Source organism: Rhipicephalus sanguineus, chromosome 1, assembly GCF_013339695.2.
Source record: "Rhipicephalus sanguineus isolate Rsan-2018 chromosome 1, BIME_Rsan_1.4, whole genome shotgun sequence".
Lineage (NCBI taxonomy): Eukaryota > Metazoa > Arthropoda > Arachnida > Ixodida > Ixodidae > Rhipicephalus > Rhipicephalus sanguineus.
In genome coordinates, this window is record NC_051176.1 from 325,049,791 (window position 1) to 325,075,951 (window position 26,161).

Below are 26,161 nucleotides of genomic sequence, written 5' to 3' on the forward strand. Positions count from 1 at the left end.
GGTATATGTATACGCCGATGATATTGCATTTTTTGCTACAGCTGCAGATATACATACATTGTATCAAAACTTACAGATGTATATGAACACCCTTGAAACGTGGTTGGAAGGCATTAATCTGTCCTTGAACATTAGAAAAAGCGCAATTGTAATTTTCCCGCTCAGCGTTCCCGTGCAAATTTCGTTACTTTATCGCCAAGACGTTATCCCGCAGGTGGAATCGATTAAGTATTTAGGGGTTATTTATACTGAAAAACTTAATTGGGGTCCGCATATCGAAGCTATGGCAGCTAAAGGAGCTCGTGCGGTAGGGATGCTTCGTAGGCTCAGCAATAAGCGGACAGGATTACGACGTGATGTGCTTCTTATGATTTATTGCATGTATATTCGCCCGATATTGGAGTTCGGCTGCGTCTTGTTTTCTGGGGCACCTGCCTACAAACTTCGGCCATTAGTTCTTCTAGAACGCGAATCACTACGTTTATGTCTTGGGCTTCCTAAATTTGTTGCGAATAATATTTTATACAAAGAAGCGCGCCTGCCTTCTCTTCTTACACGCTTTCATATCCTGACAGTACGTACCTTCCTAAAGATATATGCATCACCCCTGAGGAGGTCGCAGTATGTTTTTATTAATCAGCCGATGTCATTTTTTAACCATCAGTGGTCTATATTACGGTGTCCACAAATCATTTTCGCACAAAAACTCTTGGCAACATTACAAGTGAACCTTCGGGAAGTACTTGTGTCGAACAGATCTGTGCACCCAATTAAAATACAATTCGATGACATATTTCCTAAGAAATGCAAAGACTTACCTAATAGATACATAAAGGCCATTTTGGAAGATCATTTGTCAAAATTAGATACAAACATCGTAATAGCTACTGATGCTTCAGTTTGTGAAGAAAAGGCAGGAGTGGGAATTACATCATTATCTTTGGATTGGTCTTTCTCAATTCGTTTGCCTGATTTTACACCTATTTATCAAGCGGAATTACTTGCAATCATCCTAGCTTTACGTAGATTACCCTTATCTATAACAGAAGTAGTCATTTTAACAGACTGTCTGTCTGTTTGTTCTTCATTGACGGCACCTAACATGTCATGTACCTTAGAAGTATTTTATTCTCTTGTCCCAAGACATTTACGTTTTATTCGCTTGGTGTGGGTACCAGGTCACAAAGGTTTAACCCTCAATGAATGTGCGGACGCGCTTGCAGTTGCATCACGCGATGGTCCCGTAATTTCTATTTTACCGACGTTGTCCTTTGTCTCTTCGGCGCGATTTGAAAAGTTTGCCACGTCGGTTGACATTGGTAAATCTCCTTTGTCAACATCCGAATTCCTTCACCTTGACTTTTCGTGGAAAAATCGATGGTGCTCCAGCAGAAGGGCAGAAATATCTATCACCAGACTAAGATGCCGAGTTCCCCCACTGAACTTTTACCTGCACAGGTCTGGTCTGTCTCAGACACATTTATGCCACCACTGCAACGAGAGTGAATCTCTGCACCATTTCTTTATAACATGCAGATTGTACAAAAATCAAAGAAAAAGACTGCTAGAGGAACCCCTCCGAAGGATGGGATTAAATTTATCCCTTCCGATGGTTCTTTCCTTTGGGGCAATTGAATTGGGCCACAGCCACAGGAACGTTTTCGAAGCCGTATGTGATTTTCTACGGGAGACAAAGCGAATTGCTTATTAGGTTATTTAATTTCATTTTATTTTTCATTCATACTGGCTTCAAAAAAAAAAAAGAAATATATATATATATATTTCTAATGTTTTTCTAGCCTTGAATATTAGTATTCCCTACATATCCTTTTTACAAACATATTTGAAATGTAAAACAATTGTATCTCAAAAATAAGGTGCCGCCCGTTTCATGGCCGATCCCCCACAGTGGGTTGCGCCAGGTTGAGAAGGTCCAACCAACCAACCAACTTTTGCTAGCGCTGAAGTAGAGCACCGCAATAAGAAGGGAACGAGATGCGCAAACGTAAACAAAACGGTGCACACGGAGACATTCATTTAAAATGGCGGCATGACCGTTTTTCCCGAGGCATGGTGCGGACAGTGTGGCACTCACACGCGTTTTTAACTCGCAATTGTCTTATTTCGGGGTCCACCACGGCTCCACTGACGAACTTCCGTCGCGGATATGACGTTGTAAAATATACACTAACAGATGGCAAAGACAAAACTAGAAGAGAAAAATGACACCATCTCCCGCTAAAGGGGACCATGAGGCGATGCGAAGCCGGAGCATTTGCACGATCGCGTTCCGTTGGCGTTCGCTGGGCATGTTACCGACCTCGCGTCGTGGAACGCGAAGAGGAACACTACGCCCGTAGTGTTTTCCCTCTAGCCTGGCCGTTAATTCTCACAGGGCGTGCGAGGAACGCGCTCGACAGGCGCGCGAGAGAGAGGCAGCGTAGGAGAGGAGAGAGAGCGAGAGGGGACGCGCATGCGCTGTCCCTCATCGCGGCGCTGCGCAGGAGAGAATTTCGGCATGTAGAGCCTGCGTTTCAGAGGAGCCAACCGAGGCAAGCGCTGGACTGAACTCGCTCAGCGCTCTTCTGGCTCTACCACTTGAAGGAGAGGAGGCTAGAGGAGGAGAGTAGCGTATGCGCCGTGGGAGCAGAAGCGAGAACGCAGGAGAAGCGCAAGCAGGTGCTGGTAGAGAAGTGGAGAGAGTAACGCGCAGCTGTTGGAGAGAGGGAAGGAGTAGGTTCGCGCATGCGTAGTGTGAGTGCGGACCACAACGTTGCGTGTTGATGACCACGCCGCGTTACATACCCCCGAGCAAGAGATACTTGGCATCTAAAAGTTCCGTTGCCGGGAATCAAAGCAATATATAGACCTTTTTTTCGTGGGCTCCGCCATATTTCCTAGCGGGTGGCGCCGTCTCTAGTCTGGCAACCTACTGGCATGTGCGAAACTCCGCGTTTGTATCGAAGATAATCGTGCGCTTGCAGTTGCAGTCGGTTTTTTTCGTTCTGGCGCGCTGAATTTCGTACCAAGTGATGCAGTGTAGGTACGAAATGCGTCTCAGACGTCCTGAAAGGTTTTCCTCCGTTCGGGGTCAAAGATGTTTGTATACGACGGCGCGAACGTGTCGCAAGCGGTCGAAGTCCTATATTTCCGGCACTCGTTCTGTTGGCAAAGCGCGCTAATATTTCGTCTCGTTCTAGTGCTGTCACCCTTTGGGGATTTTTTTTTCTTGGGCTGCAATCTTTGAGTTTGTTTTTTCGCTCACGGTTTGTTTATGCTGTCGCACCTACTACCGCTCGTACATGAGGTTGTGCGTGAGCGCGCATTCTCGATTTCGTGGCCTGGACGGCATCTGCTTGTTGCTGACAAACTGTTGTCTACAGTGAAACCTCGGTGATACGATCACAGCTCATACGAATTTCGGGGTGATACGAATTTTTCGTTGGTCCCGGCCAAGGCCCATTGCCTGCAATGTAATGGAGTACGGTTGCTACGAACTGATTTTCACCCAGCGACGTTTGATACGAACGTACGCTACCGCCCAGGCACGAAGAGGTGCTGTCCGCGCTGTCGCGGAAGACGCACCAAGCACGTGCGAGCGCGGGAATGCAAGCGTGGGCATGCGCGCCGCACCGCCAAATCGCCAGAATTACGGTGAGAACACTTTTCTAAAGGTGGACGAGGACCGAAAAAAGGCGAGGACGGTCTTGGCGAAGTAGTCAGGCTCACTACGTCAACATGCGTGACCGTTGAGGTCGCACTTGTGCGGGCACGGTCGTAAATCTCCCAAAAAACATCCCCAACACCTACGTGATAACAAAATCAGAACACAGGACCGTGGTTCTGTAATTTTGTGGCCTTGATCCATCGCGCGAAAGGGCTTCTTTTGTTACTTGCGCTGTAGTACTCCGGTGTCATAAAAAAAAGAAAACATACTAAAATTTGGAAGGGACTACTGCTGTCGCGGGTCACAACGCACCTGGTTCATTAATTAAATACGCGCGTACGGACCGTATATTTATGAGTGCTGGTATGATTGCCGACGTCTAAAAACTTAACTGACAGTCATTCAGGGTTCTTCCTGACGTCGCCGCGGCCCTGAAAAACAATAAATGAAAATGTACGCCAGCTTTCTTTTGTCACATGCTAATTTTTATGCTTTCTGGTGATACGAATTTCGGATGATACGAATATTTTTGGTGGTCCCGTGAGATTCGTATCACCGAGGTTTCACTGTATCTTGTTTCGCGACTTTTAAGTGACCGCTTATTACTCGCTCGTTTATTGCCCACCTGTGTGGACGAAATTAGAACTCTTTACAGGGAGGTGTTCGTACATAAAAACGATGCTGATGTTTACATGTCAGCGCGCTTCTTTTTTCTTTTGAGAGTCGTGACACTTGATTGGATTTCGGCGGTGATAAAGTGAAGATGGTTAGAGAGTTTCTGCTCCCCGCAGGGGCGTCTGCGCAAGCAGGCGTTTGGTGTGTAGCGACACCACGGACCCGAGCTAAGGGGGGTCTCGTCCCCTCCCACGCCTAGCCGTGCGTGGCATTGCCGTGTCCGGGGAAAAGGGGATCCTGGGGGTTGAGCCGACGCCGGGTGATTGGACCTTTAAGGCCCCCCGGCAGAGGCAACACACCCCTTTGGCCCCGGCTTCACGTAGACGGCACCCCTGGGCTGACCCACCCAGGGGAAATCGGCGGTCGCCTTTTCCTATCCCTCCCTCTGATCTTTTTCCTACTCCCTTCAGTTACTTCCCTGTTTCATAGGCGGCCTTGGTTAACCTTGTGCAAATAGCCAACCTCGGTCTATGCGCATTTGGTTATAGTAGCGGTGTACGGCTGGCGTTTGCATGATTTCGATTCCATGAATCTTGTAGCGTCCCCTTGTTGGGCTTCGTGGTGGGTGGCCGCCATCGCTGCCGAATCGAATTCAATCAGTATGCATAAAGCATTTCCCATCATTAGTGATCGTGCCGCTTCAAAGCGCGTACGCACCGAAGACCTGACTTTCCTTAGCCGATCCATAGAAGTCTTTCCACACTATCATGTGGTACACAGCGAGAAGACCGACAAAACAGCAAGAACCGTGTCCCCTTTCATAGTATCAAGATCACTGACAGCCACCTTAGGTGCTGGCTATAAAGTTACAAAAATGGCAAGTGGAGACCTCCTTCTAGAACTCCGTGACAAGGCACAATTTGAGAAACTGCACAACCTCGTAACCTTTGGCGACATTCCAATCACTGTAACACCTCATAGATCTATGAATTCAGCCCGTGGAGTCGTGTCAGATGCTGATCTGCTTGACCTCACCGAGGCTGAACTATTGGATGGATGGAAGGAGCAAAATGTCACAAACGTAAAGCGAATCATCATCCGTCGAAACAACCAGGAAATTCCCACCAAACACTTAATTCTTACCTTTTCCACAAGTGAACTACCACAGAGCATAGAAACTGGCTACACGAAAACACCTGTAAGACCTTACATCCCCAACCCGCGCCGATGCTTTCAGTGTCAAAGATTTGGCCACGGCTCCCAGAGCTGCCGTGGTCGACCTACCTGTGCTAAATGTGGGGTCCAGGGCCATGCCTCGGACACCTGCAATGAATCTCCGCACTGCGTGAATTGCGACGGCAACCACGCTGCATATTCAAGGTCTTGCCCAAACTGGAAGAAAGAAAAAGACATAATTTCATTGAAGGTCCGGGAGAATATTTCCTTCAAAGAAGCACGCAAAAGGTGCTCGGCCTTTCACGGCCAAACCTATGCAGATGCGGCGCGTCAGGGGGCAGCCTCGCATCGGCCACCGCCACTGTCCCGGCCCACGCAAAGTGAGCCACCGACCGTGGCGGCTGCCCCCGTGGTGGCAGCAGTCAAGACTGCTCCACCTACCAAGCCACTGATCCAGGCGACTCCAGGGTCGTCGGGTCTTACGACCACGCCTCGCCAGGCGAGGTCGGAAAACCGAACTAGCAGCTCGCGTACGCGGGCGTCCAGTGCCTCTAACGAGGCAATGGACACAACCCCGGTACCCCTGGTACCGAAAGAGCGGCGTAGCTCTTTGGAGCGCGCTAAGAAAACAAAAAAGCCGATAACAGGGCCCAATGACGGCTCTGTTACTTGAGCTCTAACTTTCCACTTAAGCAACGGTAACTTCCTTTTCGTACACACAGCACTACCTAACTTCCAATATGGAAGCACAAATTATACAATGGAACGTCAGAGGACTCCTTAGAAATCTCGACGATGTCCAAGAACTATTACACAAACACTCACCAAAAGTGCTGTGTGTACAAGAAACACACTTAAAATCGAAACACACCAACTTCCTATGTAGTTACATTATTTTCCGAAAGGACCGGAATGATGCCATGGCGTCATCCGGTGGTGTAGCCGTTGTAGTTAATCAAGGAATAGCATGTGCACACTTACCACTCCAAACGTCCCTCGAGGCAGTGGCTGTTCGAGCGGTTCTTTTGAACAAACTCGTCACCATTTGCTCGCTGTACATAGCACCACACTACCAACTGCAAAAACATGAATTTCAGTTTTTTAATAAATGAACTCCCAGAACCTTACCTGGTCCTTGGGGACTTTAATGCACATAGCAGTCTATGGGGCGACTCTCGCTGCGATGCACGAGGTCGTCTGATTGAACAGTTCCTCTTCTCTTCCGGTGCGTGTCTGTTGAATCTGAAAGAGCCAACATATTATAACCTCGCTAACAATACCTACTCGTCCATAGATCTCACCATTACATCTCCATCACTTCTACCTTTATTCAAATGGAAAGTCGGTAATAATCCTTATGGAAGCGACCACTTTCCAATAGTTCTGAGTGCACCGTTAACGTATGAATGCCCCCCACAGTTTCCCAAATGGAACATTGAAAAAGCTGATTGGGAAAAGTTTCGCAAAGTTTATAGCTTAAGTTGGACTGATATGTGTGGCTTAAACATAGATGGAGCCGTAGAGTACTTCACAGCTTTTCTCACGGATGCTGCAACTAAGTGCATCCCACAAACAACTGGATTGCCCGGGAAACGACGTGTCCCGTGGTGGAACACAGACTGTCAAAATGCACGCAAAAAACAAAACAAAGCATGGAGGTTGCTTAGGGACTCTCCGACAGCCGAGAATCTTGACAGTTTTAAAAACATAAAGTCTCAAGGCAGGAGAACGCGCCGACAGGCAAGAAGGGAAAGTTGGCAGAAGTTTCTATCGGGCATTAATTCATATACACAGGAGGCCAAGGTGTGGAACATGGTTAGCAGGGTAGCAGGTCGACAAGCACATTCACTTCCTCTAGTAAACACACAAGGCGACAGCTTGGAAGACCAGGCGAACTTCCTAGGCGCACACTTCGAAGAGGTGTCGAGCTCATCGCACTACTCTGAAACATTCCAACGATACAAAACACGAATCGACAAACAGAAACTGGAGCGCAAATCCACAAAACACGAAGCATACAATGAACCTTTCTGCATAGCTGAGCTACAAGCATCGCTTAATTGCTGCAATAATTCCGCCCCAGGCTCCGACCGTGTTGTATATGAAATGCTGAAACACTTGCCATCTAAAACTCAAAAAGCCCTCCTTTCACTGTATAATGCTGTTTGGTTTTCCGGCGAGATCCCCTCGGCCTGGAAAGAAGCCATTATCATTCCGATTCTAAAACAGGGCAAGGACCCATCCTCCGTTGCGATCTACAGGCCCATTGCACTGACAAGCTGCCTCTGTAAACTCTTTGAAAAGATGATAAACCGCCGACTTCTACATTTCCTCGAAGCAAACAAATCACTTGACCCATACCAGTGCGGTTTTCGAGAGGGTAGATCTACCTCTGACCACCTTATCCGTATCGAGGCACAAATTCGCGACGCTTTTGTCCACAAGCAATTCTTTCTTTCGGTGTTCCTCGATATGGAAAAGTCTTACGACACCACATGGCGCTTTGGAATATTAAGAGACCTGTCCCACTTAGGTGTACGTGGAAGAATGTTAGATATAATAGAAAGTTACTTGTCCAATCGAACATTCCGTGTTCGAGTGGGCAATGTACTCTCCAGAACATTTGTCCAAGAAACGGGAGTGCCGCAAGGTGGGGTACTGAGTTGTACACTTTTTATTGTCAAAATGAATTCCTTGCGCCTGTCAATCCCGCGTAACATATTTTATTCCACTATGTCGACGACGTGCAGATCGGGTATAAATCCTGCAACCTTTCAATGTGCGAGCGGCAGGTGCAGCTTGGTTTGAACATGGTAACCAAATGGGCAGAGGAGAACGGGTTCAACCTTAACCCGCAAAAAAGCACTGGTGTATTATTCTCAAGAAAGAGAGGCATCCATCCGGATCCGGACATTGAGCTGCACGGTCAACGGCTACTTGTTAAAACGGAGCAAAAATTCCTAGGCGTAATCCTAGACACGAAACTTACCTTCATACCACACATAAAGTATATTAAGAACAAATGCATAAAAACTATGAATATTCTGAAAGTATTGTCACGCACTACGTGGGGTAGTGACAAGAAGTGCCTGTTGAATCTCTATAAAAGCCTCATACGCACACGTCTAGATTATGGGGCGGGAATTTATCAGTCTGCGACACCGAGCGCGTTGAAGATGCTTGACCCTGTCCACCACTCGGGCATTCGTCTTTCTACGGGTGCTTTTCGCACCAGTCCCGTGGAAAGCCTCTACGTCGAATCAAACGAGTGGTCACTCCACCTGCAGCGATCTTACATGTCTTTTTTATATTACCTCAAAGTGATCGCAGACAAGGAACACCCATCACACCCCACAATTAATTATTTATCCAGTTCTGCCCTCTTTGACCACCGTCCTTCGGTAAGACAGCCCTACTCACTTCGCATGAGGGGCTTAGCCGAGGAAATGGGTGTGCCACTTTTCGAACACTCTCTAATGGCTCCCGCTGCACAACTACCGCCGTGGCGGTGGTAGCTCATAGATTGCGATGTATCTTTCGTGGAAGTAACGAAACACGCGCCTATTGCACATATCCGTACATACTTTCTCCAACTACAGCACAAATACACTTGTCCAGAATTCTTTACAGACGCCTCAAAGTCCAATACTTCTGTGTCTTACGCAGCCGTTGGTCCATCCTTTTCTGATTCCGGTATTCTGAGCCCTAATTCAAGTATCTTCACAGCAGAAGCTTACGCGATACTTGCGGCCGTTAAACACATTAAACAATTAAAACTACAAAAGGCAGTTATATACACAGATTCCCTAAGCGTGGTCAAAGCATTAAAAACTTTGCAAAAACACAAAAACCGTGTACTTGTCTCGCTATACACTCTTTTATGCACGATATACACACTCGAGCAACATGTCGTAGTGTGCTGGGTGCCAGGGCACCGCGAGATTCAAGGCAACGTGTTGGCGGACCAGCTAGCAGCATCCGCCCACGAAGACAGTCCCAATACATTCGTAGCTATTCCCACACTAGACCTAAAACCCTTCCTCGAAAGAAAGCTCAGGGCCTTTTGGCAGAGCAAATGGGACATTCAGACACAAAATAAACTACACGTTGTCAAACCGCATCTGGGAAATTGGCCGCCAGTATCGAAGTCACGCCACACAGAAGTTACACTCTGCAGACTTAGAATCGGTCACACACATAGTACACACACACACCTTCTGTCTGGTGGCGATCCACCTTTGTGTGAAAGATGTGGTGAAGCACTAACCGTGCTTCACATTTTATTACAGTGTAAAGAATTAGACACACTTACGAAAAAACACTTTCCACTGCCCTACCAACAACAAATTCCATTACACCCATCAATGTTCATCGGTAGGGAACCGGTTTTTAAACACCAATCACTATTCGCGTTTTTAGAAGAAGTTCGTAACTTTCACGTTATCTATCCAGGCATTCCGTAGCATGGCCTCCTAACAGAGGCTGCTGCTGCGGTAGTCACACTTAAAGAAGCACCGGCCTCGCAGCCCTTGGTCTCAAGGGCGTTGACGAGGGATTCGTGCTCATGCCATATACCCGTAGTTTCATTACGCTATTAATTCTCTCGCTATTCATTCCCACTACCCATACATTTCACGTCACGCTCATGATTTTAATACATATATGTTTTACCCGCCTTTTGCGCGAGGAATTTTAAGGCCCTTTTACAGCCGCTTACCATAATCATTGTTCATATTCGTTACGATGACCTGGCGCTCTTTGGCCATCAAGTGGCCCTTGCGCCAATAAACGTCACATATCATCATCATAGAGAGTTTCTGCTGCCGGTGAGGCACGAAGCGTGCCTGGGCTCGAGCCTAATATCGGCGTCAGAGGGGATTCGTGTTTATTTTTTTTAATAATTTCGTCTACCAAAGGCACTGTTTTTGCGAAATTCTTGCTGTCGTTCGCAGAGCTAAGCAGCAAAATTGGCAGTTATAGAAATACTGGACAAGCGTAACAGCATGACTGGTTTTTGTTTTGCGCTTAGAAGAAAATTAACTATGTTGTATTCGCCGCCACTACCCGGATGAAAGAGCTTGTACCCCAGAACGACTGGCTGAGCGGTGGCGAGCCGCCCTTCTCAGCCCACGTCCAGTGGACCAAATGTCCAGCGAGCCAGAACTGTCGCCGAGGACATCACACGATGTTCCCCGTACGACGACTCCTGGAGGCCTAGCCCGAGCCAGTAATTTATCGATGGACCGATTACCTACCTATCATTGCGCGACTTGTCGGACACGGTTCTTGACCACGTAAAAAATTGTCTTCCTGGGGTAGTTCTCCTACACACGATGTGACAGAACTCTTTTTAGATGCGAAGCCTCTTATGGAGTTCAATACGGTGGTGGTGATGTGCGGCGTGACCACCCTTACTGCGCATGCACACCCCTCTCTACACACCTCTCCTACGCTCCCCCCTCTCGCGCTCGCGCGACTCATTTTATCCTGCGCAACGCCGCGATGAGTGACAGCGCATGCGCGTCGCCTCCCAATCTCTCTCCTCTCCTACGCTCCCCCCTCTCGCGCGCCCGTCGACCGCGTTCCTCGCTCACCCTGTGAGAATTAACGGCCAGGCTAGAGACAAGGTACGACGCGCGTAGCGTTCCTCTTGGAGTTGCACGACGCGAGGTCGGTAGCATGCCCAACGAACGCCAACGGAACGCAATCGTGCAAGTGCTCCGGCTTCGCATCGCCTCATGGACCCCTTTAGCGGGAGATGGTGTAATCTTTTTTTAACACAAAAGTGTTTTATGCCGGGGTCCCCACGGCTCCGCTGACGTATTTCCGCCACGGATATGACGTTGTAAAATATAAAGACTAACAGTGGGCAAAGAAAAAACCAGAAGAAAAAGTTCCGTCACCGGGAATCGAACTCACGACCGCACGTTCCGCAGCGCGCAGCGCGAAACCATTCGGCCACGGCAGCACGTTCTTCGCAATGCTAACGGCGAGCTATTTATATACACCATTTGCGGGTGGCTGTACTCAGAGATTTGTGTTAGTGTGTTTTCGTTATCACTAGCGAGATGGCGCGACGGGCTCGAAGAGCGTAGAAGAGCGCGCTTGTTGCGTCGAGCGCCCGCGTCTACAGGGCGTGGTCGCCTGTACTCAGAGATCTGTGTTACAGTGTTTTCGTTATCACTGGCGAGATGGCGCGACGGGCTCGAAGAGCGTAGAGTCACTGGAAAATCAGAGTACCGCAAAGGTAGGCTGCACGCAGGCAACATTGGGTGGCGGCGGCCATGTCCCTTCCAGACCGTCCGGCGCGTTGCTAGCGTGTGTTGAGAAGTGACCGATCTTTTAGCCTCAGTGCCGTGTTACGCTCGGCAGAACGGCATTATGTGTGTGTGTTTCTTCAAGAGGATATTAGAAGTGATTTCGAGTCATCGACAGGTCGACTGCGCGGTTAGTGGTGTAACTAATGAAACGTACGGCGAATGTTGCCATGTGCTCGCGAACTCTCTTCATGGCTTCATCGGTCTCTTTTCGTGTCACGCCCGGGCGTGTTCGCTAGGTCCGGAGCTATAAACATAGTTGCATTAGCGCAGTGACGTCGTGCGAGATGCCAATTACTTCGACATTTGGTGAATCTAGACTCTTTGCGCTAGCTTTGCAGTCGGTGTTCCAGGTTTACTGCACTCGAGAACGTTATCGAACAACATCGAGAACATTCAACATTGCGTCCTTCGATTGATCGCTGACGCATAGCTTGCTTGCGCACCGTGCTTGCTGTTCAACTGGTTGATATGTGTAATATAGAAGTTGTGTGTGTACGGTAGTGATGCAGAACCATCGGTAAATTGACTATCGATAGTATCGATGGTTTTTTTTTAAACTATCGATAGTGTAAACAAACTATCGATAGTGCTACTATCGACAAACTATCGATAGTGCAATCGGTATACCATCGTTAATATTACTAGAGCGCTATTACTGCCACGCGTGTTTATTGCTTTGTTTTGACGTATTAGGTTTTCACCCACAAAGACTCTTAGGAACGTTTGACGCAGACTGCGCCGTAATGTTTCAGAAGCTTCAGAATTGTTTGAGATCATTCTGTTAAGATTACGCACCGGATGCGAATAGTCAAGTTTATTCGAGAGCTTACGCGAGCACCAGCGATAACGCTGGAAGGTTTGATGACTGATGTATAAAGGACGACGCGTTCCACCGATGATGAGAGAACTCAACGGCTGACAACTGCTCCCGCCGCTATCAGTGCGCAGCATGTATCTCTTGTGTTTGGAGTTTTGATTTTCTGGGCACAAGTTCGCCCAAATAAAGAGCTCCGTATTTCCCAGTCTTGCTGCAGCATTCTTCACCGTCACAACTACGTGACAATACTATCGATAGTGGTGTGAATAATGATGCGGTTGCTGGCTGGCCATATTGCCAAAATATTTACGATAGCTTACTACCAGCTTTGCTTAATTTATGAGCAATTTTCGGCAGAGAAATTCACTATTTCCGCAGCGTAAATGGCGCAATATATCCATCAATAAATTCGCGTTCAAAAGCAACCAGTTACACCTTACAATTAACATTTTTATTTTGAAATCATAAAATGCAACATCAATTTGAAGCCGCGCAGTCCCGCTTCATGTAAATGCTTCCTGTCCGCTACAGCTGAACACTTTGACTTTGTGATTATGTGTAGGCAAAGCACTCTGGTGAAGAACACAAGCATGTCAATTTCCTTGCCCTTCAGCCTGCTCCTCCGGCTCCACTATGTACCACGCCCGCGGGGAACCAAGTTTATTCTGCAGTGAGTCCGCGTTGTTGATTTCATTCTGTCGATAGTACCATCGAATTTTTTACTATCGATAGCGCTATCGATAGTATTTTTCACCATCGATAGTTCGATAGTGACTCAGGTATCGATAGTACCATCGATAGTTCTGCATCACTAGTGTACGGTAATTGGAAGTTGTGCGCGACGTCTTGATTCGGAACGCCAGCAGCCGAACGCACGGGCGAATCGGCGTGCGGTAGGTAAGGTGCATCTTGCGATACGTAGAAAATAGGCCATCAAAAATTATTGACATCACTACTTAATTGTTTGATTTCCTATTTCTTGTCTCCTTAATATTCCCAACGTTGCAATGAATTTGCAAATATTTTGCTGTGTTCCGACTAACAGCTCTTTTTTTGGCGTTGCCAGCGCGTAAACAGCTGGGGTTCGGTTTCTGCACTGCTGCACATTTTTTTCATAATGCACTCTTGTCAAAACTTCCTCGGCACGGTGCTTTGTGTTCTTTTGATCAGAAATAGCACATCCCGGAATTTTTAAAGCGCATGCTACAGCAACACAGTATGTATATAGACCTAGGGCTCGCATAAAATCGACTCCCTCAATGCGTGGGATCTGCTTTTTTTTTTTTTTTTTTGCTGTGACCATTTCTCACCAACTATACAGTATTTTAAGGGTACGCTCGGCGCAATACAGCATTAGCAGCATTTTTTTTGCAACGAATTTAAAAATACGCTTGATAACATTGCCTTATACCAAGTTTATCAACAGAATTCCACGCTTCTGTTTCGTGCAGTGCCAAATGATCATGCCAAAATTGCCTTCAAGGTATACCAGTAAACAGTTATTATTTTAATAAATCTTCGATTTCGCTCTCGTGCGTGACACGCTTATAACTCGGATAGCATGTGTAATCTGTTCAACAGATCGAGATATGAAAGCCGAGCAAATAGAAAGGTATGTAGTTTTCAATATCGCTGACCATAGCGAACCGAAAAGGTGAAGTATCCTGTCGCATAAGATCTTTTCCAGCAAAGTTAGTGTAGTTCACTGCAGGAAGGAGTGTTATTCGAGGGGGCGAATTCGTTCAGGCGAAATATGCAGCCACGTAGAACGGCGCTCTTTGACATGAATTTTTCCCACACGTCAAACGAGATTCCCAGAGTAGCTCACCAGTAACGTTCGATTGATGGTGAGCTACCCTCTTCTGGCATCTGCATGCAGTGGCGTAGCCAGGGGGTGACACACCGGGCCCTTGCCCCCCCCCCCCCCCCGAATTTTTTTTCCGTGGCATACATAGCACGAAATGACACTCGATCACATCTGCCTGCCAGGCCCCCACTTCAGATCAAAGAGGTGCCCCCCCCCCCCCGAAAAAAATGTCTGCTTACGCCCCTGTCTGCATGACGCGTTTAAAGAAGCGACGAAGTACTTCTGGGGACCGTGGTACTGCTAAATGTCCGGCCACGCTCTGCATTGAACGCGCCTGCACCGCAAGCGCTTGGAAGGGATATGGCGGCGAAAGGTCACGTGATGCGAGTAAGCCAATCGCGTCGGCGGCGGCGCGCGGAAAACAGATGCGATACTCTGAAATTTTTCCAGTGACTCTAGAAGAGCGTAGAAGAGCGCTCTCGAAAGGTCGTCGCCGCTGCGACGAGCGACCGCGTCTGCAGGGCGTGGTCGCTTGTGCGGGCGCTTATCTCGTGATCGCGGTGGTTAGTACGTCTCGCGTTGAGAGCACGAAGGTCACTTGGCCCACTGCAGCGGCTGCTTTTGCGAAAGGAGCGCGGTGCTCACGCAAAAATAAGTTACAAATGTGACAGTTAGTTCGCTCTCATCCTGTGTATGTTCGTTCCGTGCGTCCTTTCTGCTTGAGCAGCGCGTTGCCACTTTCGAGCTGCTTGCAGTTCTTCGCGTGACATTACAATTTGTTGCTGTAGCATTCATTCCTTCGCCCTTGGGGCGAAAGAATGCTCAACAAACGCTCAACTACGTCTGTGAAGACACGTTTCACTTTCGTGTTATACCGATTCCTATGACAGAGGGATCATCCATGTTTTTTACTATTCGGCTTTCATATCGCACATCGCACGCGATACGCCCCGCCGTCTTACGGAAGTTGTAACCTCCCCGCAAGGATCTCGCCACGTCCTTTTCATGTAGTGTTCAGTGGATGTTCGAGTTTTGCATGGCCGGTGCGGAGCACAAATAAATGTATCATGCCGGTTACCCCGCTGCAACGTGACGGATTTTTCGTCCACGCTAATACAGCTACATCAACTGCAGCGATCACCGTGTTAAGCCGAGCTGCGAGGCTAATTGTTTTGACCAAACACATCATACTAAAATTTAATAATAAAACGAAGCGGAAACAACACAGGTGGCTACTCGAGTGGTGCTTAGATGTTTTGCACTTAACCCGACAGGGTTGTACTTGACCGCTTATGTTTGTTCGCCAATCTGGCCATATCCGATTGTCATTTGACTGAGTGGAACTCTGGGAATTCCAGGTATATTGCGCCATTTCCCGTTCACCTTTCCCTGGCTGAAATCGCAATAAAAGAGAAGAAAAACCTAAAACACGCAAACATTGTTCGACAACGACACTCATCCAAGCACCAGCCCGCGCACAAGCCAGAGAGGTGGAAAGGGCTGGTTGCCAGCTCCTGTCCCGATGCAAAGGATACGACCACTCGCTCCGCTGCGCGCGACGCGAACCAGCTCGGCCACGGAGGGCACGTTCTCCAACGTACTAACGGCGAGCTATTTATATACACCATTTACCATTCGCGGTACTCAGAGATTAATGGCACTTTAGGGTGTTTTCGCTATTACTAGCGAGATGGCGCGAAGGGCTCGAAGGGCGCGCTTTAAAGGTCGTCGCCCCGCGCATTCCCATGCGCACGCGCCTTCAGAGGGCGGGGTCGCTCGTTCGCGCGCGCTTATCTCGTGATGGGGGGGTGGTTTGTACGTCTTGTGCTCTCACCGCAAGTTTACGTAGAACTTACAGCGAGCACGAAGGTCACTTCGCTCACTGCAGCGGCTGCATTTGCGAAAGGAGTGCGCTGCTCACACAGAAATAAGTTACAACTGTGATACCTCGCGCTGATACTGTGTCCTTGTGCGTTCGTGTCGTGCGTCCTCCTTCGTGTTTGAGCAGCGCGCTTTAACTGTCGAGCTGTGACAGTTGTTAGTTCACGCTTATCCTGTGCATGATCTTTCCGTGCGTCCTTTCTGCTCGAATAGCGCGTTGCGAGTTTCGAGCTGCTCGCCATTCCTCGTGTGACATTACAATTTGTTGCTATAGCATTAATTCTTTCGCCCTTGTGCCGAAACAATGCACAACAAACGCTCAACTACGTCTGCGAAGATACGTTTCACTTTCATGTTATACCGATTCCTATGACAGAGATCAGCCATGTTTTTTTTTTCATTAAACTCACGTTATTAATGGAATATGCTGTCAAAGACTTTCAATATTGCTAAAATTCATTACCGTGTTGACTGCGGCTGTTTTTGTGCTTCCAGTTCTTTTCGTGACGATAGATCACTGGAGACGAGAGTACTCCATTCCACCGCTAATGGGGATCGCCCATCTCCCTTTGCGAAGCGCCCCGCTTAACTTGCTCGGCGGCAGGGAGACCGTGCGAGATGGACCGCATCTCCGTTGACGTAACGACGAGGGACGGACTTCGGGGGTGTGACAGGCTAGCCATTGGGAAGGCGACACGAACACAGTCCGATTACGCTGTCGCGTTCCACTCTCGAAAGCAAAGCGCAAGCGTTTTTTTTAGGGGCGAAGCTCCTTATAGCGAGACCTGGTCGGTTTTCGATCGTCGATCCATCCGGCGTACCCCGTAGTGTTCCCTTATCGTACAATAGAGGGCGCTGTCCCATAGAGATGCATGCAAACTGCAGTTGGGTGACAATATACCAGATGGCGCTGTACGCATTCTGTGTGAAGTTTTAAGGCGCGAATAAGACACGGACGAAGAATAGGAACACACACACGGAGCGCCACTTCCAACATAGATTTATTTCGAAAGAGCACAGAACATATTTATACACCACGCGCGCCGTCAACGTGCCTCAATGCGCACTCGCATTCAAGTAGCGTAACTCTTTTGGTGATAATGAAATGGCGGCAACGCTGACGCGTAGATCACCTGATTCGATTATTTCCTTAGCCTCAATAATTATTCGTACTGATTTATCAGGACTTCGGCTGACTACCGCGCAGGCGCTAAAGTTCGGAACGCAATGACAATCCCGGCAGTGTATTGCGAGGTGGCCCTCTCTGCCATTTCTGACGTTATTATTATGCTGTCTTAGCCTGTCATTCAGGCACTGTTCGGTCTGGCCAACGTAACTTTTACCACACGACAAGGGGATCTCGTAGACCACCCCCTTCTGACAGCTTAAATACTTGTTCTTGTGGTTGATAATGCAGGCCGGAGCTTTCCTGAGGAGAGGGTTAGTCATCTTGCAGAGCCTGGAGAGTTTTAACGGGGCAGAGAAGGAAGCTCCGGCCTGCATTATCAACCACAAGAACAAGTATTTAAGCTGTCAGAAGGGGGTGGTCTACGAGATCCCCTTGTCGTGTGGTAAAAGTTACGTTGGCCAGACCGAACAGTGCCTGAATGACAGGCTAAGACAGCATAATAATAATGTCAGAAATGGCAGAGAGGGCCACCTCGCGATACCATGCCGGGATTGTCATTGCGTTCCGAACTTTAGCGCCTGCGCGGTAGTCGGCCGAAGTCCTGATAAATCAGTACAACTAATTATTGAGGCTAAGAAAATAAACGAATCAGGTCATCTATGCCTCAGCATTGCCTCCATTTCATTATCGCCAAAAGAGTTACGCTACTTGAATGCGACTGCGCATTGAGGCACGTTGACGGCGCGCGTGGTGTATAAATATGTTCTGTGCTCTTTCGAAATAAATCTATGTTGGAAGTGGCGCTCCGTGTGTGTGTTCCTATTCTTCGTCCGTGCTTTATTCGCGCCTTAAAACTTCAAGAATCTTAAACCAACAAGCCCAGTCTGCCATTCTCACATTCTGTGTCGTCATCTCCATTTCGCGTCTCGTTTGCGAGAGGGCGCTGTCCCATAGACATGCGTACAATATGGCGTTTGGGTGAAGGTACGCTAGATGGCGTTGGCGGTGCAGCTGCTCTCCGATTGGCTGCTGCGCGTTCTGCGCGGGGATGTCTCATTCCCCGGATCGTCGCCGTACGAGTGCGCTTGCCGGATCGTGCTGCTTGGAGGACCATGGACGACGAGGAGCGCCGCGTGCGGAAGGCCACTGCGGCCAGTGCTCGTCGGCAGGATCCCCAGGTGCGAGCTCGAGAGGCCGCCGCGAAGCGAGCGCGGCACCAGGCAGATCTCGAGGCGGTGCGCGCCCGCGAAGCCGCCGCCAAGCGCGCGCGGCGTCAGGCGGATCCCGCGACGGTGCGCACCAAGGAGGCCGCTGCGAAACGTGCGCAGCGAGAAGCGGACCCGGGACTGCGAGAGCGGGAAGCGGCTGCGAAACGTGCGCAGCGAGATTACTGCTGGGCGAAACCACTGAAGATTTCACGGTGTAACCATGATTCTTCAGGAGCTTCGCCCCAAACTCTTCATCATTCACCCCGTGGATATGCTGTGATATTTTTTGTTCGATGTGTTTGTTCGATATATATATATATATATATATATATATGTGTGTGTGTGTGTGTGTGTGTGTGTGTGTGTGTGTGTGTGTGTGTGTGTGTGTGTGTATGCGAAGAGAAGAGACACAAGTAAGCGGTTATCTTCATTTTATTTGCCAACGGTGTCGTCAGGGCTTATGAGCAAATACGGTGCTATGCGAACATCAGAAATCGTGGTGGTGAATCTTAAGCCTGTTTCACATGCAGCGATTTTGCTCCAAGAGCGGAGCGGCTGCCGTCGCGGGAGCCCAAAAACAGGTTTTAAGGGCGACCAAAGGACGCTGCGATCTTCTTCGCTCCATTTGGAAAAATTCGCTCGCGGTAGAGCGTCTAGAGCGTCTGCCCAAGGTCAACCAATGGGGGAGCAGTGACGTGGGGAGCACGTGACTGTAGGGATGGAGACGAGAGCAGACGCGCGCGCCGGGAGGAACTCGCTCCGACTCGGTTTCCTAGCAGACGACATTTGCTGTAACGAGCTGGCAGTGTAGAAAACGCAGTTCTTTTCCTTTTGTTGTTCTCTACTGCGCTTCCATCAAAGCAGACAAACCGTTTGCACGTGTCATTTTGTTCTTTTGTATTTTTATCTAATCGTGACACCAACATAGGTCCGGACAGGGGGAACCTACGACACTCCGCACTTGTTCGCAGCAGATGTTTCAGTTTTTTTTACTACTCTGGTGCAGCACGTTCGAATAGTTTACTGTTTTTATTTTCTTCTTTTAGTGGTCACGTACCCCGAAGACGACAAATGCCGCCGCCTCTTTACTGCAGAATGCCCATAGGCAAAAAAAAAAAAAAAACAGACGAGCTCCTTCACAAACCCACAATGTCGTCGACTGGGCCACTTGCATCCGCTTGCCGGCCCATACGGCGCACCAACGCCTTGCGCCATTCGAGAGCAAAAGCCACCGAAAGCCCTGTGAAAGCTTAAAACCCCCAAAACAAATTCTTTCTCTTGCTTTTCCATGGCCAAGTTTATGTGCGTGCAACATGACTTGCGTGGTAAAAAAAGAAAGCTGGAACAGAAATAAACGTGACTACTGAAGTTGTTTAATTGCACTCTGATACACTGCACATTTTCATCATTCAAGGTTTAGGCGCGTGAAAATCGATCACCGAAGTAGAAGGCTGGTGAAACTTGCAACCCAAGCGCACCAAAACAAGCGAGCCCAGAGAAAGGAAATCCGCGGATAACGGGCGCTTCCCACAACCATCACTGCGCATCGCAGAGGCGCGCGCCGCGCAAAAGCGGTGCATGTGAAACGAAGCCGCGTCCGAGCGTCCTGCTGCCGCTCGATCGCTGCGGGCCCCGCCGCTCGGTCGCTCGCATGTGAAACAGGCTTTAGTTGAAGGAAGCAAAGGAAGAAAATAATAAATCAGTCAGGTTGACAGTGGTTTCGTATAGTGTGCCAAACAGTACTTTTCAGCTCACTCGCTAGAGCAAGCAAATAAGAGGAAAGCAAGCGCCGTTTCGGCCGAGTGGAGCAGGTGCCGTAGATACGGGCGAAAATAAATAAATAAATATAAAATGAATAAAAAAGAAAACATGGCAGAAAGGGAACAAGAAGCATAGCGCGGCTTCCGCGACGCGCCTTTGAAGGTCGCGCGGGGGGCATTGTTCCTCTGCTTGGGCGGCAGGGAATTACTTGCTGTGAGGGGTGCATCCGTGGCAGAGCAAGCTCCGATCTCGCGCCTTCGACAAAGAGCGTTATCAGTTCGCCGGACTCACCTAAATATTGATGGAAGTTGCCATCGCGGTCTACTGCCGTGCGGCAAACACACATGTGACCTCACGCTTCTATCAACAAGGTCGAGCACATGCTGGAACAGATCTCCCATTTCGCCGATGCAGTTGCAACCATACGGGACCGCAGCACTCACGAAGAGCACCGGTATGCTGCCAATCAACTCCCACAGAGAACGTGTTCTTACCACAGGAAGCACGGCAACGCGGCTCGAAAAGGCATGCCGCATTGCGATCATGCGGGAAGCGAGCGTGGCTGGCAGTGGGGGCTATCACGATTCTGTCTCGCAAAGCGATCGCGCGAGGCAACCATTGACAACACTCTGCGCTGAGTCTCGGACCATCCGGCGCCGAACGCGTTGCTCGCATCCTGCACGAATTTCTTGAGCTGAGGAGGCAGCCGGCTGTGCGATGAAACACGAGGTTCGTCACTAACTTTGTCCTGGCCTTGCCGTCTGTCCCGTGTAAACCTCAGAATCGTCCAACAGAAATACGACCGCAGGCTTGAGCTGGAGATAAGCAGGCCCTTATTCGGTTACCTGCAGAGAAAAAAACAGAGGTAGGTGTTCATTTGTCGCTTACCCGTTCCGTGTCTGTAGGGGGGGGGGGGGGGGGGGCAAAGATTGTGCATGCGCACGAGGCCGTTTGAGAACTACAGTTTAACCCTCGTGTCTGTGTCAAAGTGGCGGCGTGGGTGCCTGCGATTGAAACATATAGAGCGGTCAGCCTCTCCCATTTAAAAAATGAAATTAATAAATTAAACAAAACAGTTAGAATATAGAAAGGTCAAAAATAAGAATACAACGAATACAACGTTAAAAAAATGAAAAAGACAAAGGTCACATGTGGGAAAGATATACATTGAATACTGAAAACACGGGAAAAAAGAAAAAAGAAGAACATGCCAACAAAAATGCACATGAGACTATAATATGCAAAGGTGTCCGGTCGGTCCGCTCCCCCAGATACCTGTTCGATACTGCAATTTAGCATCGGCAGCACGAATTACAACTGTCAGGATTCATTTGCCATCTACTAACTTTTGCATGAACGAAGAAACGAGAGGTTCCCCGTGTTTTTATTTATGCCGTGTGTCACTGTTTCAAATTTGTGGATGAAATAGGACTCTCTTTGTTCCCGTTCACGGATACTGCGGAAGCCTGACTGCAGGAGGGTGACACACGTATTTTGTCGAATGAGTGTTCTGGTAAACTCAGACGTTTAGAGAAAGGGAGATTTGGCAGAGTGCGCGCGTGAGCTCTGTGGTTATTCAGACTTTGTCGAAACACCGTCTCAGTCTGGCCTATAGACTGCTGGTCACACACATTGCAATATAGCATATATACAACGTTCTGACTGTCACAATTTAGAGATTCCTTAATTTTGATTGTGAAGTCAGAGGACGAAGCCTTGGCAACACAGGTTGTCATATGTTTGCAGACCTGGCAGCGTTGTTTTCCACACGACTTGCAACCTGATTCCCTGTTTTCAGACTCGGTCGTCTTAGCTCTAACTAGGATGTCGTTTATGTTCCTTCCGCGGCGGTAGACCACTCGTGACGGCTCCGTGGAAACTGAGGACAGGCGCGTCCTCTGCTGTATAATGTTAAAATGTTTAGAGAGAATGTAGTTGTGCTACGGTATATATACAGAGGTGTGCTCCCCCCCCCTGCACCCCTCTAGCGGACAAGTTGATACGCAGTATTGAGAAGTGAGTTGGAATAGTTGGGGAGAATTGACATCAGACATAAATAATTACCGAAAAAAACAGACAGGGCCAAGACAATAAAGAGGCCGTGGCGCTAAACTTCAACTGTTGAAGTTTAGCTGTTGAAGTTCGGCTCCTGAGTTGAATTCTAGCTTCACGTCCTGTCTGTTGTCTTCAGCTTTTCAGTTTTTTCTTGCGCTGATTGGTTGTCTGAAGTTGATATGCCACTGGCTAGCTATTTGAGCGTCTGAGCAGCTACAGTCCACCTGGTCCTAATGTTGACACTGGAGATGTGGAGACTATAGGGTGATAAACCGGGTTACGACGCCAGACATCGCTACGAGCCGCAATGGTGCAACCATCTTCTTAAAGAGATGCGAGCATACCATCAGATTCCCTCCTCCGAAACGTGGGTCGGACATTCCAAAGATGCACTGAGGGTGCCATACCTGGCCTCGACTCGTGCCGCGCTTACCTAGTCGCAAGTGGCCCACCGGAAGAGCATATAAAGCACATGCACATCGTTTTGGAGCACCTTGTCAGACACGGTGTGGTCGTGAACATGGTCATATGTGAGCTTAGTGCAACTGAGCTGTCGTTTCTGGGGTGCTAGCTCAGGAGTTTGACCTCATCCCGGCAAGGTTGAAGCAGCGCAAAGATTCCAACAGCCAATCACAAAGCGCCAATTGATGGGTTTAGTGAACTTCTATCGTTTCCTTACCAACTGCGTCCAAATTTTCCAACCTATCCACAACTTACTGCTCACTTCACGAAGCTGCTCATACCACTCCCCTCCTGAGCCAATGAGCCAATCGAAGCCCTCCGCTAGATCAACGACGCCTTTGCAAACGCCGCACTCCTTGTATACCCTAGGCCCGGCATCCATTAAGGTGCGATGTTTGATGCCTCTGAGACAGCCGTTGGTGCTCTTTTGCGGCAGCTTTGGATTGGGGCGTCTGACTTGGTTTATCTAGAGGAAGCTAACCCCTTCTGAACGCCTCTACACCACTTTCTGGAGAGAACTGCTGGCCGTTTATGCCGCCATCCTACATTTTAGCTACCTCTTGGAAGCCCTAGAATTTTTGTCGTTACTAACCAGAAGCCACTTGCCGGCGCATAACGCTCCTTAAGCCCCAACGGCGGCGCACACACCGCGCAGGAATTGCACCAAGTGCTATGTATTTCTGAATTCACAACATGCACGCGCCACGCCAAAGCAGGCGACAACGAGGTGGCAGATGCCATTTCCCAAAATCCTATAAGAGCCATCGTGCCCACTCAACAGGAAAATTTGTCCACTTCGGTAGCAGCTCAATGTACAGACGACGAGCTAAAGCACATGTGGACTGCGCCCTGAAGCTGTAGCAGCTTGGCATCCAAAGGCAAAAGTTGCTGTGACACATGTACCGGCAGAACTCGACCGTTTGTGCCTTCCAACCTTCGTCGCCACATCAGCACGGACACTCCCAGTCATCCGGGGAGTGAAGCCACTCAGAGACGGCAAAGTTTGTCTCGCCATGCGTTAATCGTCAAGTCCAGCACGCGGTGCGTGAATGTCTAGCCTGCCAGCGTTCCAAGATACAGAGACAAACCTTGACCGCACTGGTAGCACTCCTATCCCCGGACTACAGACTTTATCACGTCCACAGGGACATATTCGGCCCACTATCACCCTGCCACGGACAGACATGTGTGGATAGATTTACCCGCTGGATGGAGGCCATCGCGGACATTTCCATTTAAACGGTTGCCTACGCTTTCCTGTAGCACTGGGTTACCCGCTTAGGTGTGCATTCCACGATCACAACGGACTGTAGCCAAGAGTTCGAATCAACCCTCTTCGCCGGTGTCGCTCAGCTCATCTGTGCCTCTCGCAAACGTACACTGGCATACCACCGTATGAGCAATGGCATGGCCGAGCTTTTTCACCGTCAGCTTAAGGCCGCACTCAGAGCAGCCGAAGAACACAACTGGGTGGAGGCGCTCGCGCTCATCCTTTTGTGCGTACGGTCAACCCTAAGAGAAGACAGTGGCGGCAGTGCCACAGAGTTGGTCTATGGAACGGCCATAAGCTTGCTAGGGGAGTTCTTTGTGCACGGTTTATACGAGGCAGCTTTGGTGTGTAGTGGTAACGCACTTCGCGTACGCGATGTTATAGTAAATTTCGCTCTGCACTCCCGCGATCCCCAGGGTCGCAGGCGGTACATTTCGACCTGCACCTCAAATGGTGCGTGTTCGTTCGACACGACGCTGTTCCGCGGCCTCCTCAACCGCCATCTACTGAAAATGAATCCTCCGCCGCGAGGAAGAGCTCCACAGGTGCGGCCGCCAGTAGGTCGTGACCGCATCACGCCAACACACATGGATGCTGCGGTATCGCCTGCTATGGGAGCCCCGCCTTCGCCAGGACGTCCACCTCCAGAGGTGCTCCGGCGGCGTACGAGCGACGGTGCTCAAAAGCCCCTGGACCTTGAATGACTCTGTTCGACAGCTCACTAGGGCAGGAGTGCTGCAGCGGACGCGCGTGCTCTACGACATGCGGGCAAGAGGGGGAGGCGAGCGCCCCAGTGAGCCGGTGTCTCCGCCGTCTCCACAAGTAACCTTAAGGTTGTGCAGCTAGGAAGCGCGAGGAGGCTCAAAACCAAGGCCGTGGAGCCGTTCCTCCGCGCGGCGTGCACTCGTGTACGGTAACTATGACATAAATTGAAATCAATCAAAATAAATAAAAAACATCCGTCGGTAGGGCCTGAACCTACAACATTCACAGTACGAGTCCGATGCTCTTCCACTTGAATGGCAATGTAGAGCGCTCCTCCATACACTTTGTTGGTAATTTCTGTGTGTTTAATTCCTAGGAGTGCTAGCTAGCGCACTCGTAGCCAGGGAAGCGAGCGTGGAACACTCTTTTACGTGGTTAGCACTTTAGCGGCCCAGCTTGTCGTTCATCCAGTGTCTCATGTCGCATGGTCAATAGGTGGTCAATACAGGCCAGGCTGACTATGCTCATATCCAGTGCAAGAAAGACATCCCTCCGTCATAGGAATCGGTATGACACGAAAGTGGAACGGGTCATCAGAGAAGTAGTTGATTGCGTATCGTACATTAATCTGTGAGAGCTTGTCCAATGTCTATTGGTGTTTAACAGCTATAGCACCGTTTGACGTGGATGTACCCATGTGGACACCTAGTGGCACATCGCCATCGCAACGACTAACGACCATGATCATGATTTAACCATTGCGATAGCTGAATTTGTTAGCATACACCTGGACACAGCGCATCGTGAACCCCGCGCAAAGATGACATCAACAAGCACATAATAAACACTGGTACTCGATATGCACTTCATCAACGCGCCGTCAATTATGGAGAGAAACGGCACGGTGTATGCTCCCTAATATTAGGGAAACCTACGCCTGTGCTCATGCATACGCTACCCCACTGCGCTTCAACAAAACGGGAGGCGGATATTTTTGTTTTCAGCCGCGAACGCGCGGAGACGTTCCACGTCCCGCTGGCGTCTGTCTCGTTCCACGAAAGCATGACATTCGCCGTCGACATCGTTGCCTTTCTGCGGCGCTTTATTGCAGCATTTTTATTTGTCAGTGCTATCACACTCGAAACGGGAGGCTGCGGAGAAACATCGTTGGTGCATGTGGAACCACTCCGACAAGGAGCCGTCACACGCTAACAACGTAACTGCGTCTAGGGTTACTTTTCGATGCTAGCCCGGTCAGCTGGCATCGAGACGCTCTAACTGCGTCGTA